Consider the following 15,247-nt stretch of genomic DNA (forward strand, 5'->3'; position numbering starts at 1 on the left):
CATGAAGCCACCCCACATGCCTCTTTGTGGACGGATGCTGATTGTGTGTGGCACTGGAACTGTGATGACAAGGAAGGGCTTTGAACATATGTGCTCTGATGACCTGGGAGGAAATAATGCAGGCTGCATTTGGATTTGAGATATCCAGAATTTTACAGTATATCACTAAATCAATTGTTTTCTTTTTTGTCAGCAATGATCTTCAGTAAACATTGTACGTTCTGAAATAATGAGAAGGCCGGGTTATAAATGTCACCATGTAAGCCTGTGTGAGTGCGACAGGATGTTACTTACAAGCTGGTGGTGGACACACAGCTCATGATTGAGCCACTGATGGTGAAACATCAATAAAATAGGTGATGCCAATTAACCGACACAAGCGAGACTTACTGTAATGCATTTAAAAGGAAGCAGTGCAGGCTGTCACCGTTTGAGGCTCACCCAGGGACTCAGCTGCTGCCGAGGCTGCTCTCTGATGCTCACAGGTCTCGTCTTAGTGGGAGCTGTTCGACAAGGGAAGTCAACTTCTGCACGCAGTTCCATTTCTATGTCTGACTTGTGGGACTGTTGCAAGGAGGATTTGCTGGTAGAGCAGCTGATGTGAACTGTGCAGTAAGTGCTGTGTGTCTTTGTTCTTTAGATGATGGAGCTATTGTGGTTTCTGGAGCACTGTTTGGCATTTTTCTCTCGTTTGTTTCTCTACAGATCAAATCCAAACATGATAAAATCTTATTCAAACCCCTCTCGTCTCTACAAAATAAATAAATAAATAAAAAATCAAGCACATTCAAGCATTACAATGAAGGCCTTCAGAGGTTTTATTTTTGCAGTTTTGTCTGTGGTGGACAGAGGAAGTGTGATAAGACTGGAGTTTTCCTTCTGAGGAAAGTAATATAAAACAAACAAACAAAATTATCACTGTATTGTTGCAGGCGTGGGAACTCACTTCCTCTTTCCACTCTTCAATATTGCACAACAACAGCAGAGCACCTGTCAACCTGAAGGAGCCCATAAAGGGAGAGAGAGGCGTGTTCTCTGATAGGATGTGATAGCTTGTCATGGGATTCTACATTATTTACACCTTCATATCTGAAACTCCAGATGGAACAATGTATTTCACAGAGATTACTACAAACTGGACTAAGCAGGTTTTGCTTGTCAAACAAACCTATAAACACACACCGAATCCACATCTCGGCCACTTTGCATGTCACTTTCTGTTTACTGTATGCACTCATCTTGAATATTTCAAATGTATTATTAAGGTTGAGACTATGAAGAGCTGCTGCACAAGCAGTGGTCTAATTCATGTGGGTACTGGTTGCACAATCTTTCAGAATAAAGGCACCTTAACTTTTTAGGCATCTAAAATAGTGACTTTTTCCATCCCTGTAAAACTGGACCTTGAACATGCTTCTTTTACTGTAACAGAAATGCTTCATATTTTAAATCAGAGCCAGTCTCAACAACTACACCATCTGCTCTTTTTTGTTTTAATTAATGAAAGCTTTTCCCCGAAAGCTTCTCATGGCTTCAAAAGTAGGCTAACACTTTAATCCTTTCATTGTTTTAATGCAGGGTATTAAAGTGATATTAACATATTTTTAGTCACTTGGGGACAACAGTGGTTATACAGTTTGCCATCTTATTAAGCTGATATGGGAAATATTCTAATAAACAATTAGCAATGTTGTTAGACATTCAGCTGATGCGAAGAAACAGTAGCATTTATCTAGAGACGTGTTTCTAATCACCCAGTGTATCTAAGTCCAATAGTCAGTCTCCGTATAGCTTTTGATCTTCAGAGGTAAATTAGTTTTAAGCTAACTCTGGTACAATACATCAAATTAAACATCATTTATGTTTAATATTCTACACAGTCCCTTTTAAATAAAACAACTACATTTTAATACATTTTAATAATCTGGGTTGTTTAGCTGCTAGATGATATGTAACTATGTTCTGCCGTTTGGTGCAAGCAGTTGACTTTTTACACACCCAGAAAATGTGCAGCAACATGAGCATACATTTAATGCAGACATGTATAAAGATTCTTTGTGGGTTTGTTACCATAGCTGAATCCCTTCACATTACACACAGTTATTTGAGCCTGTGTTCGTGTTAAAATATCGATTAGTGCAGCTTTAAATGCAGCATAAAGATGAATGAGAGCATGTTAATCACTCACAGCATTGGCTACAGAGCAGAATTCAACACCCGGGACTCTGTGTTTCCTCCAAAGTCTGGCCCTTATTGGTATTTCCTGAACCCAAATTCTGTTCACGGCTCAATTTCATTTAAGAAAAAGTTTATTAAAGAGAAAATGTGCTGACAACACTGCCACCCAACCAATATAAAAGGAGGTAAAATAAATCAGCCTGCGGTCCCTGCAACTTCAACAAAACTAGATGGATCATTTTAGGTTTAATTTCTTCTACTTTTCTAGCTCAGAACATAAATCCTTGTGTCTTGCGGTCACTTCTTCTGTTGGTTCAGTCTCACTCTTTACAAACAGCACTGCGGTTCTCCTGGAACCAGAGCAAGAATTTTCTTCTGAACTTATTTCTGAAAATATTGTTGTTCTTTCCATTAGATTTCAAATGAAATGAAATTATTTAATCTAACACACCAAACTGTAAGACTAAATTCCCCAGACCAAGCAAACAAATGCTACCTTCTGAGCATTTAAAACCACATCTACTTAGTCTGTGAACTTGGACAATATCAACTTCATCTTGTCCTAAAGACTTTGAGCTCATTCTTTTTCTCCCAGCAGGTTTCTTCTGTGCCTCATATCAACAAGCTGAGATCTGAGCCTCAGACACACATCAACACCTCGTGTCATTAATACTGTATGGAAGCCTTCTCTGCCGACTTTGGATTATGACAAAATCTTGTACAAGGTTAGCATCTTGTTACAAACCTACTTGATGATTCATAATTTACATTGTACAAAGAGGCTGCACATGCTCACAGAGAAACTAGATCAATATCTTTAGCATAGCCAAATTGCAGCATTTATAAGCAAAGACATATTTAATGAGTCCACTGAGTTAAACATAATAGCAGAAACAATAATCTAATTTAAAATATATCCATTTAGAGTCAACTGTGACATATGAACGCCAGCTAGCAAGTAAACAAGCTAAAGGTAAAATGAATAAAGAGTTTCCTATAATAGGCTTAGCTTTTGAATAAAAGGTTCCCGCAGCTAAAATCAATAACAAGTAGAAATAATAGATAAGTGGTTAAAATGGATAATGGATAAATGATGAAAAAGTTTGCTGTAGTGGTGAAATGGTAAAATAACTAAGTTTAAACAATAGTACAGCTTCTGCCACTCCAGTGGTTCAAACTGATATCTAAACAGCTAAAGGTAATGAATAAAAAAAAAGTTTAAAGGTTATTCATGGATAAACAGTTCAAATAGTTTAGTAAAATTAATGGATACAGTGGTTGAAAGTATTATCTAATGTAAATGCATAAATAGCTGAAATACATAATAATAAAAATAATGGGTAAAAGGGTAAATTGACCAAACAATCCTAAACAAAGACAGTTCAGTTGTATGAAAACACTGTAACAAAATCCACTTTTACAAGAGTAGTTAACTAATTAATATAAAATTCAAACGAACACATGGAACATAGCTGCTGTCGGCTTCATCTGACGTTGCTGTTGGGGCACGTCTGAACCACTGGCACAGGCCAACCACTGGAAGACCAAGGGAAGACTGCATTTGTGTACATTAGGAGGAACAAGCATCATTAAATGACTGCAAACATGTCTCACTGCAGCTCTGTCTGAAGGAAAGCCTCTTGGTTCTTGTCACCTCATCCTCCAGTACAGTTTCAGGCTGGAAACATGTGATCATAAACACAGGTTTAGCAGCTCATTACTCACGGACCGGTGCTTCGTTCCCCTGCAGAAGGGGGAAGAGAGAGGGGAGCAGAGATGACAAAGTCAGAGTTTATTATGTACCCACATGGCTGATGCAGCATAGTGGATGCATGATAATTCATCACTGTCAGATGCTACTGGAGAGCAGCTAATAGCTGTATCAGTGTAACACTCAGTTACTTATCTCCCAGGCGGTAAAGTGTTACTGCTGATACAGGATATATATGTTTTGTTGTTGTTTTTGCTTTTGCAAGGAGTATGTAATGGATGAAACCCCACAATAGATGCCTGACTCAGAAGACTTCAATTTAACAGGATTTTATGCAGCAGCAAACTGTCATTTTCATTTTATCAGTGAGGTTAATTGACAACACTTTGATTAACACATTCATATACTAGAGCAGGGAAAGTCTGGAGTTTGGCTTGTGTGTGTGTGTGTGTGTGTGTGTGTGTGTGTGTGAGAGAGAGAGAGAGAGAGAGAGAGATGAATACCATACTAGGGCACAGTTGGCAGATTGATAATGGCTGTCAACACACAAAATGAGGCTCAGGAGGGTATTTTACCTCAATATGAGCTAGAATTATAAATAAAATAAAACTTTACAAACACAGCAACTAAAGTCATGGACACAAGCAAAGTGATGAATGGAATGATAGAGTTCATAACTCCTAGAGGGGACAGCTGAAGAATTTCCTTTTGGGCTGATTGTAGGTTTCCCCACTCCACTGAAACATCCAATTCAATATTCAATTCAATACTGATATATGAAATGCTGAATTCACAAACAATAAAATGGACCCTACCTTAGTTCAGGGCACTCTGGGGGTTTGCTGATACTCACTTACTATGGTGGCTGATGTTACCAAACATTTGATAAATATTGCTGTGAAGCTGACATTGCTGAGGTACTTTGCTGGCTTTTCTTTACTCATGCTTCTGTACTTTTACAGTACTTTTTAGCATTAGTCTGTAAACATCACATGTGGCTGTTGTTCAGTAAACATTACCTAAGCTCAGCTTAAAGTCAGTGCCTCTTAAGAACGAGAGGAGAGATGCAGTGAGCTAATTCTCAACATCTGAGTCACACACTCCATAGGATGGTGCAGGTGCTTTACTGTACTTGACTTTTTCTAATGGTTCCACGTATCAGCGTGTCTAGTCATGCCCCTCCTGGAATGCTCACAATTAAAGTACATGTGCTCAGATGAAGTGCAGGCTGGGAGTTCAGTGTTATTTAAAGAGGAACACCACCAAATTAGCACATAAATGTCAAATCAATAGTCACTGAGACTCAGCCTGTACATCAGGGGTTATCTTGGTTTGGGGTTAAAGACTGACCATTTATAAAGCCCCTCATTCCACATGTTGATTTGCATTTACTCAGCAGAGATACATGTTTTAGCATTATACTCCACTGAATGCTGGGAAATGTTTTTGCTGCTCAGTCCACACCAAGGATTAAAAGTCAAGAAATTTTGGCCTTTGCTACTTTCATTCATTCATTTTCTACCGCTTATCCCTGAGCGGGGTCACGGGTGGGGCCGGAGCCAATCCCGGCCGGCAATCGGGCGAAGGCGGGGTACACCCTGGACAGGTCGCCAATCCATCGCAGGGCCAACACATAGACAAACAACCACACACACGCACGCACATGCACTCCTATGGGCAATTTAGAGACACCAATCAACCTAAGCTGCATGTCTTTGGACTGTGGGAGGAAGCCGGAGTACCCGGAGAGAACCCACGCAAGCACGGGGAGAACATGCAAACTCCACACAGAAAGGTCCCAGGTGGGGCCCAAACCTGGAACTGTGAGGCAACGGCGCTAACCACTGTGCCACTGTGCTGCCCGCCTTTGCTACTTTGATCTTGATAATTCTTTTGTTAATCTGAGTCTTTTGAGCGACACTAAAGTGCTCTAGTCATTTTAATATGACCTTTGTTGAATAAATGCATATCTCCTGGTGGACTTTAGAAGATGTACCGTGCTTATTCAAAGGATGTTCAGTCAATGCAGATTTGATTTATTTGGCTCCTCAAAGAAACCCTTATTTCTTTTTTACAATAGGGTCAGAGGTCAAACTCAGCCTTAGATCAGCACTTCTGGAGCTCCTGGCTTTTCAGTATTATGCCAGAGGACAGTTCAGCCTAATGAATGGGAATTGATCTCATGTCCTCGTCTCTATGTTTAGTAAGTAAAACGTGCTCCTACATGGAAATCTGGCCACAGTCATGTTTTATGCCAACACATTTATATCTTTAATCTCTATCTGGTAACAGGCATTTAAGAAACCATTCTGAAGATTAATGTTTGAACTTACCTTTACTTTACCATCGTGCAGTTATCGTTTCTCATTCTGAGCACACTCATTTGAGCTAATGCTGTTGACAGACCGAGCTGAAGGTGGAGAGAACTCCAGCCAGGAAGGCTTTCAGCTGGTCTGCAAAACCACATCTGCTGTATCGGCGGGGTGTGTCTACCCTTTGCGTTGTGTTCAGCATAGTTAATGGCAAGATTAACTTCAGCCAGAGTGTAAATACGATGCATGTCTCGCTTTATTATAGGGTCTTTTAGCTGGGGGTCTCTCCTCAATTCATCTTAAAACTGAGTTTGTAGGGTATATCTAAATAAAATCACATTATACGAACGTTCAACTGAGCTAAAATCTTACGTTAAATGACCTACACCAGTCACTTCACAAACCAGAAAAGCTTTTAGAAGCAGATTTTAATGTCAGATAAGTGAGCGCGATGAGGAAAATATAAACTAGATTATTCACAATGTAAATAATATTAACAAGAGTTCCACCTTATCACACAATAATGTGATGGAAAATCATAAACACTCCCCCTGACGCTGTCAAACGGCACTGAAGGGCTCGTGGTTTCCCGGAGACGCAGAGCGCAGCGCACCGCGGAGCGCGCAGCTACGGACGCACCTGAACAGTATGAGCGCGGTGTGACCATCACTGAGCTGGAAGCAGCTTCACCTGCCCCGAAACTACGCACATACTCCACTGGAACAGCTGCCACGTTGTCTCTGATGGTGAGTGGCAGAATCCGACGGAGCTTTTGTTGATGTGGAGCAACATTTCTACCTGTTTGGCGTTTCTTCTATACACCTCATCATTTCTTTTGGAGCTTTCATGAAGCCGCGCTTTTATTTTGAACGTTTAAACGGCGACTTTAAGAAGCCTGGAAACTCCGCGGGGTTGTGTGCGCGCTGCAAACTGAGCCCAGCCATAACTGCACTACAATGTCCCAGACCATCTGCGTGGGAAACTTGAAGGTATGCTGCATGTTGGCAGACGCAGACGTGCAAGCAAGCTGAAACAGATGGACACAAGCCCAGCAACACCCTGGGTAAGTCCGGCAAGTAGCAATAATAATTTTAATGGCTGTTTTTCCTTCTGTCTCATTGTAAACTTGTTCATTTCCTTTGTTATATCCCACTGGTTTTTCTTATATATAAGAAAAAAAGAACTCACCGGGTCTTTGGATTTACACAAATTATGCTGTTATATGCAACGCAATTCATTCATATTTCCCCTGTTAACATAATTCAAACAAGTTAACCCCAGAAGAAAATGATGTTGGTTTTACACATTATCATTGTGTGGGACCGATGTACACATTACAATCAAGTAAATCCAACAGTGGGTTGTAAAGGTGCTACAGGGACCAATGGTTCTGAATTATTGCTTTCACAAAGTATTTATGGTCATTTTTATTCATGTTGTGGCAATATAAATCTCCTGATGAGATTCTCAGTTAGACACAATGCACAGTTCCTATGGGGAGTCTTATCTTTGATTTAGGGTTATTTAGGCTTTTGACTCCCAGCAGCCTCAGCTTTTTGGGAGCTCTCTCTCATTGTGCTGCCTCTCTCTCAGCACGCCATACCTTTCTGGAGGATTTGTCCACAGATTCCAGGATTTGCCTGTCAGTATTTGAATAAAGGGTCACACCATGAGTGAGTTGGAAGCTTTTTACACAGCTGGCAAGTCTTTCAGAGGCATCCTCCTGTTACTTTCCTGTGTGGATTGTACATATAGTGCATGTGCCCTTGCCTCCCTGTGCCAGAATCATTAACCTGTTGATATTTCTCCTGTGATGTAAATTTACATACCAAAGTGCCAAAGCGTACACTGGTGATGGGCCCCTGAAACCACAGAGAACAAACTAATGAGAATAGATTATACCAAATATGACAGTCTGGTCTGGAACACTGTGGTTTTCAATACATTGTTCACCCTGTTCTCTCTGCAAATACTACAGCAGCTCGTGGTTGGGTGGGCAGAGATCCTGCAGATTCTTGGGTCACAGTAGCATGTGATGGGAAGCTTCTGTTTTACTTCTGTGTTTACAAAGAAACATAATGAGAATGTAAAGCAGAGAAAACAGAAGCGGGAAGGAGCCGTTCCACATTCTTGATGTGTTTGTAAGTAGGTGGATGTTTGTATTGTGTTGTGATCTCTAAACTCTCTGTCTGTCCTAATGACCGTATGTCCACATTCTCTGCACGCAGCCTCGCCATTAAATAGATCCTTTGCAGCATTTTATTCAGCCCATTATCTCCTCCTTCCTGTCTCACACTTTGAATCAACTGGCTGACACTGACTGTCAGGTAGCACAGGTTTAATTTTTAGTTAGACTGTCATGGTACTGATGTAAAGTGCGTGAGACTACAGTTTCCAGCAGTGATACAGGCAGAAACTGTATTGTGGGTTGGCCCATACAAAAATAAAAATGTATCACAAAAGACAATAAGCACAAGCACAACACTGCCTATACAACATGTGGTGCATAAGATTCCTCATAAAACCTGTCGGTTTTTAACCAGCCATCATTTTTGCACTATTTGTAGCAGCAGGCCAGTTTTATGTTTCTGGTATCACCTGACAGAAAGAATGTGGAGAAAGCATCTGAAACGCCAAATCACACTGGCTCTCCAGTGTACAGCGCTTATATAACCTGGGCAATACTTGCTCCTTCAGTACAAATGAAGCATATCGACAGAAAAATTGGAGAGTGTTAAAACAGAAATTACCTGGGGCAGGTCGAACTTCCTGAGCTGGCGCAGGAAGTACATCCTCTGCTGTGCCTTCTTGGTGATGGTCCTGATGTTGGACGTCCACTTCAGATCCTGGGAGATAGTGGAGCCCAGGAACTTGTAGGACTCTACTGCTGATACAGTGCTGCCAAGTATGGTGAGGGGGGGTAGGGTGGGGGGGCTCTTCCTGAAGTCCAATGTCATCTCCACTGTTTTGAGCATGCTCAGCTCCAGATTGTTGCGGCTACACCACAGGACCAGCTGCTCAACCTCTCGTCCGTAGGTTGACTCGTCACCGTCTCCTAAGAGGGCCCGTGCATAGGTCCCTGGGGAGTCGAGGTGTTGCAGGATGTAATGCAGTGTCATGTTAACTGCATCGTCCCCTGACCTGTTTGCCCTGTAGGCAAACTGCAGGGGGTCCAGCAAGGAGTCTACGGTGTCCTTTAGGTGGGCCAAAGGACTTCATAACTACAGATGTCAGGGCGACATGCTGTATTTCCCCTAAAAGTAAGTATGGTGACTCTATAGCTAGTGCTAATTTTGCTATCACTGCCTTCATTGTACAAATTTGGAGAAATGAAAAGTCACGTTAAACGGTGTCACTGGGGCAACCGCTTAGCCTCAGAGATCGCCCAGAATAAACATGATTTCAGTCAAATCATTTCTCACACTTTTCTCTAAGTCAGAAGAAAAGTGATTTCAAGATTTGGGGTGATATCTGGGGTAGCAATTACAGCTAGCTGCATAGTATGATCACCTAATCAGCCGGTCATCAAATCATCAGCAAGTTGACCTGCTACAGTATATTCCTGTGTAGTAGTTAGCTGCTACAACGGAGGCAGTGATAGCAAAATTAGCACTAGAGAGTCACCATACCCACTTTTAGGGGGAAATATAAACAATCAAAATTAAAACAATCAAAGTTATCCTTTAAATTCAGTTTTAATGCCTTTTCACTTTTTAAATAATGGCCTTTGGGCTATAGAAAATCTTCAGCTTGGATCACCCCATTGTTTAAACATTTTTGATTAAGGACATTGTGAATTGAGTCCATAATAAGGCATCTTTTTAGTGATAAAGAACCCAGCTGGCCAACCATATTAACAGTTCCTGTGACTTGTAAGGTAAAAAGTGCTCTCCATTTTCACCTCTCAGACTCTTATGTATGTGATTATGTCGTGAGAAGTACACTTTACATGATTATTGCAACTCAAGAGAGACATTTTGCATCATTCTACATTATGAAATTGTCTCTCTGCTGATTGGAGAGCTGCTTCTGTATGCAACAAGCCTTATTGTTCTTGTATTTTTGAGGACCTGCTGTCACTGATAAAAAGTTGCTCTGACGACACCAATCAGTCTGATTTAGCAGCGATCAGGTGATAGTTAAGTGTCTTTCAAGAAGATCTCTATTTACAAAAATAGACATCTGCTTTGAGCCTTTTACAGAGATGAAAACTGAATGGATGTGGGAAGGCAAATCAGTGATGTTAGGTTGCAAATTTATGCAGAGTCATGTAAATTATATTTGCATGAGAAACTGGTGGTGAAGGAACAATGGCGTTTTAAAGTATTCCATCTTCTTTAGATGCTGTTTCTGAAGAAAAAAAGAGAGAGTAGTCACTCGATCCACCTTGAAAGTATTTCTTAAAAGAAGAATCTTAACCCTTCAGGTCTGAGGAAGGAAACAGAGCCTGTGGGATGTTTTTAGTGGACGCCTTTGTCATAGATTTCAGCATCTGACACACAAGCACAGACACTGAGAGTGACCGGTCTTTAGGAAAAGCCTCATGAAATGTGGCCTCATATGCTGTACTCGCTTTGCCTATTGAGGATGGGAGGAATGTTCCATAAATGCTTGAAATGAAAGAAAATGTTCCATATAAAATCAGATGCAATAGGTAAATTGTTGCATTAATGGCCTTGTTATGTAAATAAGAAGATTTGTTTATGTGTATGAAAGCCTTGCTTGTATTTAGTTTTTTTGTGCCTTAATATCAAGGACATACACTATTTAGTACATTATGTCATTGGTTTGCTCTTAGCAAATACTGGATGTGTGCACTGCCTGCAGTCCCTTAATATGTTTAATTTTACTAAGAGTAAACAGCTAAGCCAGCAGTCCTGTTTAGTTAGTTTAGTGCGTTAGCATGCTCATAATTTACTAAGTAGTACCAAACAAAGTATAGCTGGGGCTGATGGAAAAATCCTGAGTATTTGCTCATTAACCATAGTATTGGAAAATTACATTTTAACCAGTTGATAGTACTACAGTGGGTTATTTGAAATATAACAATCTTATAACAATATATAACAATGTTATATACAAGTTCATAAAATCACAGTTATAACAGTTGATTCATAAATATATGTGTACAAAATTTCAGACAGTTGCTGAGCAAAAATATCGACCTCATGGTTGATGAACAAGTCAGAACAAGTCAGAGAATCACTAAACTCATATGGATTAATCCTCCTGGTGTCTTGATTATCTGTAACAAATTCCATGGAAACCTGTGTAATTTTTTATCTTAACCTCAAACACGAACCTAATAGTGGCGCTAGATGATAATTCTGGGGATCACCAGAGTTATTAGGGTTTGTTCAATGGCAACCATTATTGTCTGAACAAACGTTCATGGCAGTTCCTCCATTAGCTGTTGAGACATTTCATTATGGTCCCAAACTGTGGCCCACTGCCATTCCCAGAGACATGCTGCTAGCATGGCTAAAAGTAACACTGACCATTGTAATTTCTTTTTCCCACTTTTGTTGGTCCTTTGAATACATTCTGAGAGTGCCAGACTGTGGGCAAACAAGTGTTTCTGAGAGGACAATTATAACTGGATTATTCAGTTCATTTTTATGAATCACTGTACAGTTACACATTCCTGAAAATAGCTGCATCAGGAGTGTTATCCTTCTAGCTCCTAATGCAGCCTCGAGCTGCTAGCCTCAAGCAGAGATGAGGAGTGAGTTACAGAGGCCTGGCACTGTAAGCTCACTGCTTTCTAACGCCACACTTCCAGATTTTTTTTCATTGTCAAACCTGTAGTCTTCAGCCCCACCGATGCAGACTCAAGGTGACATTACTTGAGGGCATTTGTCAGACTTTGCACAGCTTATTTGGAGTGCCTCTTTTATTCTTCCTTACATGGTGGGTTGGTTGGATTTTGCATAAACATTTGTGATGGTGGTGCAGTGTTTAGCACTATTGTGTCACAGCAAGAAGGTTCCAGGTCCATATCTTGACCGGTTTTTGTGTGGAGCTTGCATGTTCTCCCCATGCCTATGTTGGTTTTCTCCAGCTTCCTCCCTGAATGCAAAGATATCCAAAGATAATTACTGATTCTAAACTGTTCCATAGGGTTGCATCAGGAAGGGCACTGCATACGCGGACCACAGTTCTCCACTGTGGCGACCTTCCTGAAAGAGAAAATGGAAAATTCTGTGCTGTGATAGCCAGGAGATAATTAGCTTTACTTAGCATTAAACCGAAGGCTAGCCTGTCTTTGACCAAAGGCTATAAAAATCTCCCTACCAGCACCTCTAAAGCTCAATAAAACTCCTTTCATGGCAACCGTGACTTTGCATTACTGTATAATAATTGTCCTCATATAGAGACATTGCAGTTCTCAACATTCGACTTCACAGCAAGAACTCGAATTAGTATTTCTCAAACTGTTGAACTTAATGACACCTAAATATTGTTGCCTTAATCTTGCACTTACTTCCATGTGCCTTTTTTGACATTACTCCTTGGTGGTTTGAACTACTTAAAGACTTGAAATCATTTTCCCTGTGCTTCCAGTGTCATGCTCCATGAACTGCTCCTGTCAGAAGCACTTTGCTAACTCGGTGTAGAGGTTCTGCTCTCTGACCACTTCCTTCTGAGGAAACGGCCTGTTTCATAATGACCGGCCTCACAGCAGAAGAGCAAACTCTGAGGAAAGCTGCAGAGGTCCCACTCCTAATTTGTTGTTTTGATGTGGCCAGCATCCTTACAGGAGCTCCACTGTCTCTGGTCCACTTCAGCCTTAATGAGTAGAGTATTACCGGCCTGTGTAATCAGTAAGGTTGCGGTGGTATACCGGTTTCACGGTCTGCAAGTTGACAGTTATCATACCATGCACATTTGATTATTACCGATAGTGAAGAAAAAAATCACGATGCGTATGTGCCTTTCTTCCCCAACTGCCTGTCAGACTCCATCGCGGGTGCCACATGCACACATGCAGCAGACAAATGGCCGAGAGAAAGAGGCTGAAATCACCAAACTCCATCCACCAAAAAAGAAATTAAAATCGGCAGTGTGGGATTAGGTTGATAGCTTAAAAACATGAACACCATCCCTCCGTACAGGTCAGAGTATGTGTCCCGTTTGTAACTTTAATCCCAAACAATAAATATCAGTTATAAAATGTGCTATAAAAATAATTCTCCACATTGTCTGTTCGTTGGTTAATATTTGAAAGAACTGGCACTGATCCTGATCTGATCCCGGAAACACACACAAAGTTTCCCGCCTCACATAAATGAGTACTGTATGTGTGCTACACTCTCGAGCACCTACAGTAAGTTAACAACTAATTTGATAATTGTTTAGAGCTTTTGTTCCACCATTTTCCCTTTTCTTTCTCTTTTATTCTACTCCAACACTACCATGAAGTGCATCCATGGAGAAATATTTTCAGTTTCACTTTCCCTTTGCTACTTTGTGCCACTTGTTCTTTCTTTCCACAGATTCTTGTTGCTGAAATGTTTTCACAACTACCATCAGAAGAACAGTGGATAAAACACACAGAAGACTCTCAGACACAGCAATAGAAAAAGTTATTACATAGCTGTGCGTTATAGTTATTATTTTAGTTTTTGTTCTTAGAAATAAAATGTAGACAGCCTCCTCATATAGTTAGAAACACACTGATTCAAAACAATAATACATTTATAAAGCAGATGTTTGTTCATATGAAATGATAAACAAATAAACCATTGCCACATATATTAAACACTGAATGTATGTTAACATCATATCTTGCATATAACAGTTGATGCTTTCCTTTAGTTCATATTTTTGGCCCAGTGTGCTGTGATTAGCTCTACATTGTGAAACAGGGCTTTAAATTGTTTCATTCCACAGCCTGGTGATGCAGAAAATAGAAAAGTAACCTTATTAATTTCTTGCATTGGGTTCAAGCCACAACATGGTATTGGGTTTCATTCTTTTGAGCTTCCATTGTAATCAGACTGCAGAGAAGTTGTATTTGACATTCCTCTCTAAAAATAGACTGTTTTGACATGTGTGTCTTCTTCACCAGACAAAGACACACATGTTTATTTCTGAGTTCTGTCTTCACATCTGATGGGAAAGGTGACATCTGAAGCATGTTGATCACAATTTATCATTGACCAAGTTCTTCTAACAGCCTGATGATGTGAAACTTACAGTAGCTCAACCAAATTCATCAGCACATATTTGCAAATGATTTGATTCTAGAAACCCGGCGACACAGTGATCACTTGCTGTGCTAGTTGGTGATCTACTTTTCTGTTCTCAGTACTCATTTCCTCTGCGTGTGTCTTCTTCACCAGACGAAGACACACATGTTTATTTCTGAGTTTTCACATCTGATGGGAAAGGTGACATCTGAAGCATGTTGATCACAATTTATCATTGACCAAGTTCTTCTAACAGCCTGATGATGTGAAACTTACAGTAGCTCAACCAAATTCATCAGCACATATTTGCAAATGATTTGATTCTAGAAACCCGGCGACACAGTGATCACTTGCTGTGCTAGTTGGTGATCTACTTTTCTGTTCTCAGTACTCATTTCCTCTGAGGTTAACATTGTCAAGACGGCTTGCTATTGGTCAGTGGTGCAAATTCATGGGTGTGTGTTTGCTTTGCCTCCAGGAGCAGATCTAGAAATTGATTAATAAATGATTATTCCACTATCCCGCTGGAAGGAAATTAATTAATTTCACCATTTTAATCACTGACTTGTTATTTCTGTCCCACAGAAACATTTTGTGTTACTGAATGGGTGACAGGCTCCCAGTCACCCCACACACCTTGTGAAGCCCCCCTCCCATCACGTTGTGCAGGACAGGGCCTGCTAGCAGAGTGGCAGGGATGTACCAGGAGGTAGCCTTCCTGGCAGGCAGGACCGAGCACCATTTCACCACCTTCCACTTCAACCGCATTGAGAACCCACAGGAGGTCACCTCTAAGAAGGGTCTGTTCTACAAGCGAGCCCAGCTCCTACTCCAGCCTCAGCCCCTCCAACAGG

Source organism: Monopterus albus, unplaced genomic scaffold (genome assembly GCF_001952655.1).
Source record: "Monopterus albus unplaced genomic scaffold, M_albus_1.0 scaffold340.1, whole genome shotgun sequence".
In the NCBI taxonomy this organism is placed as follows: Eukaryota; Metazoa; Chordata; class Actinopteri; order Synbranchiformes; family Synbranchidae; genus Monopterus; species Monopterus albus.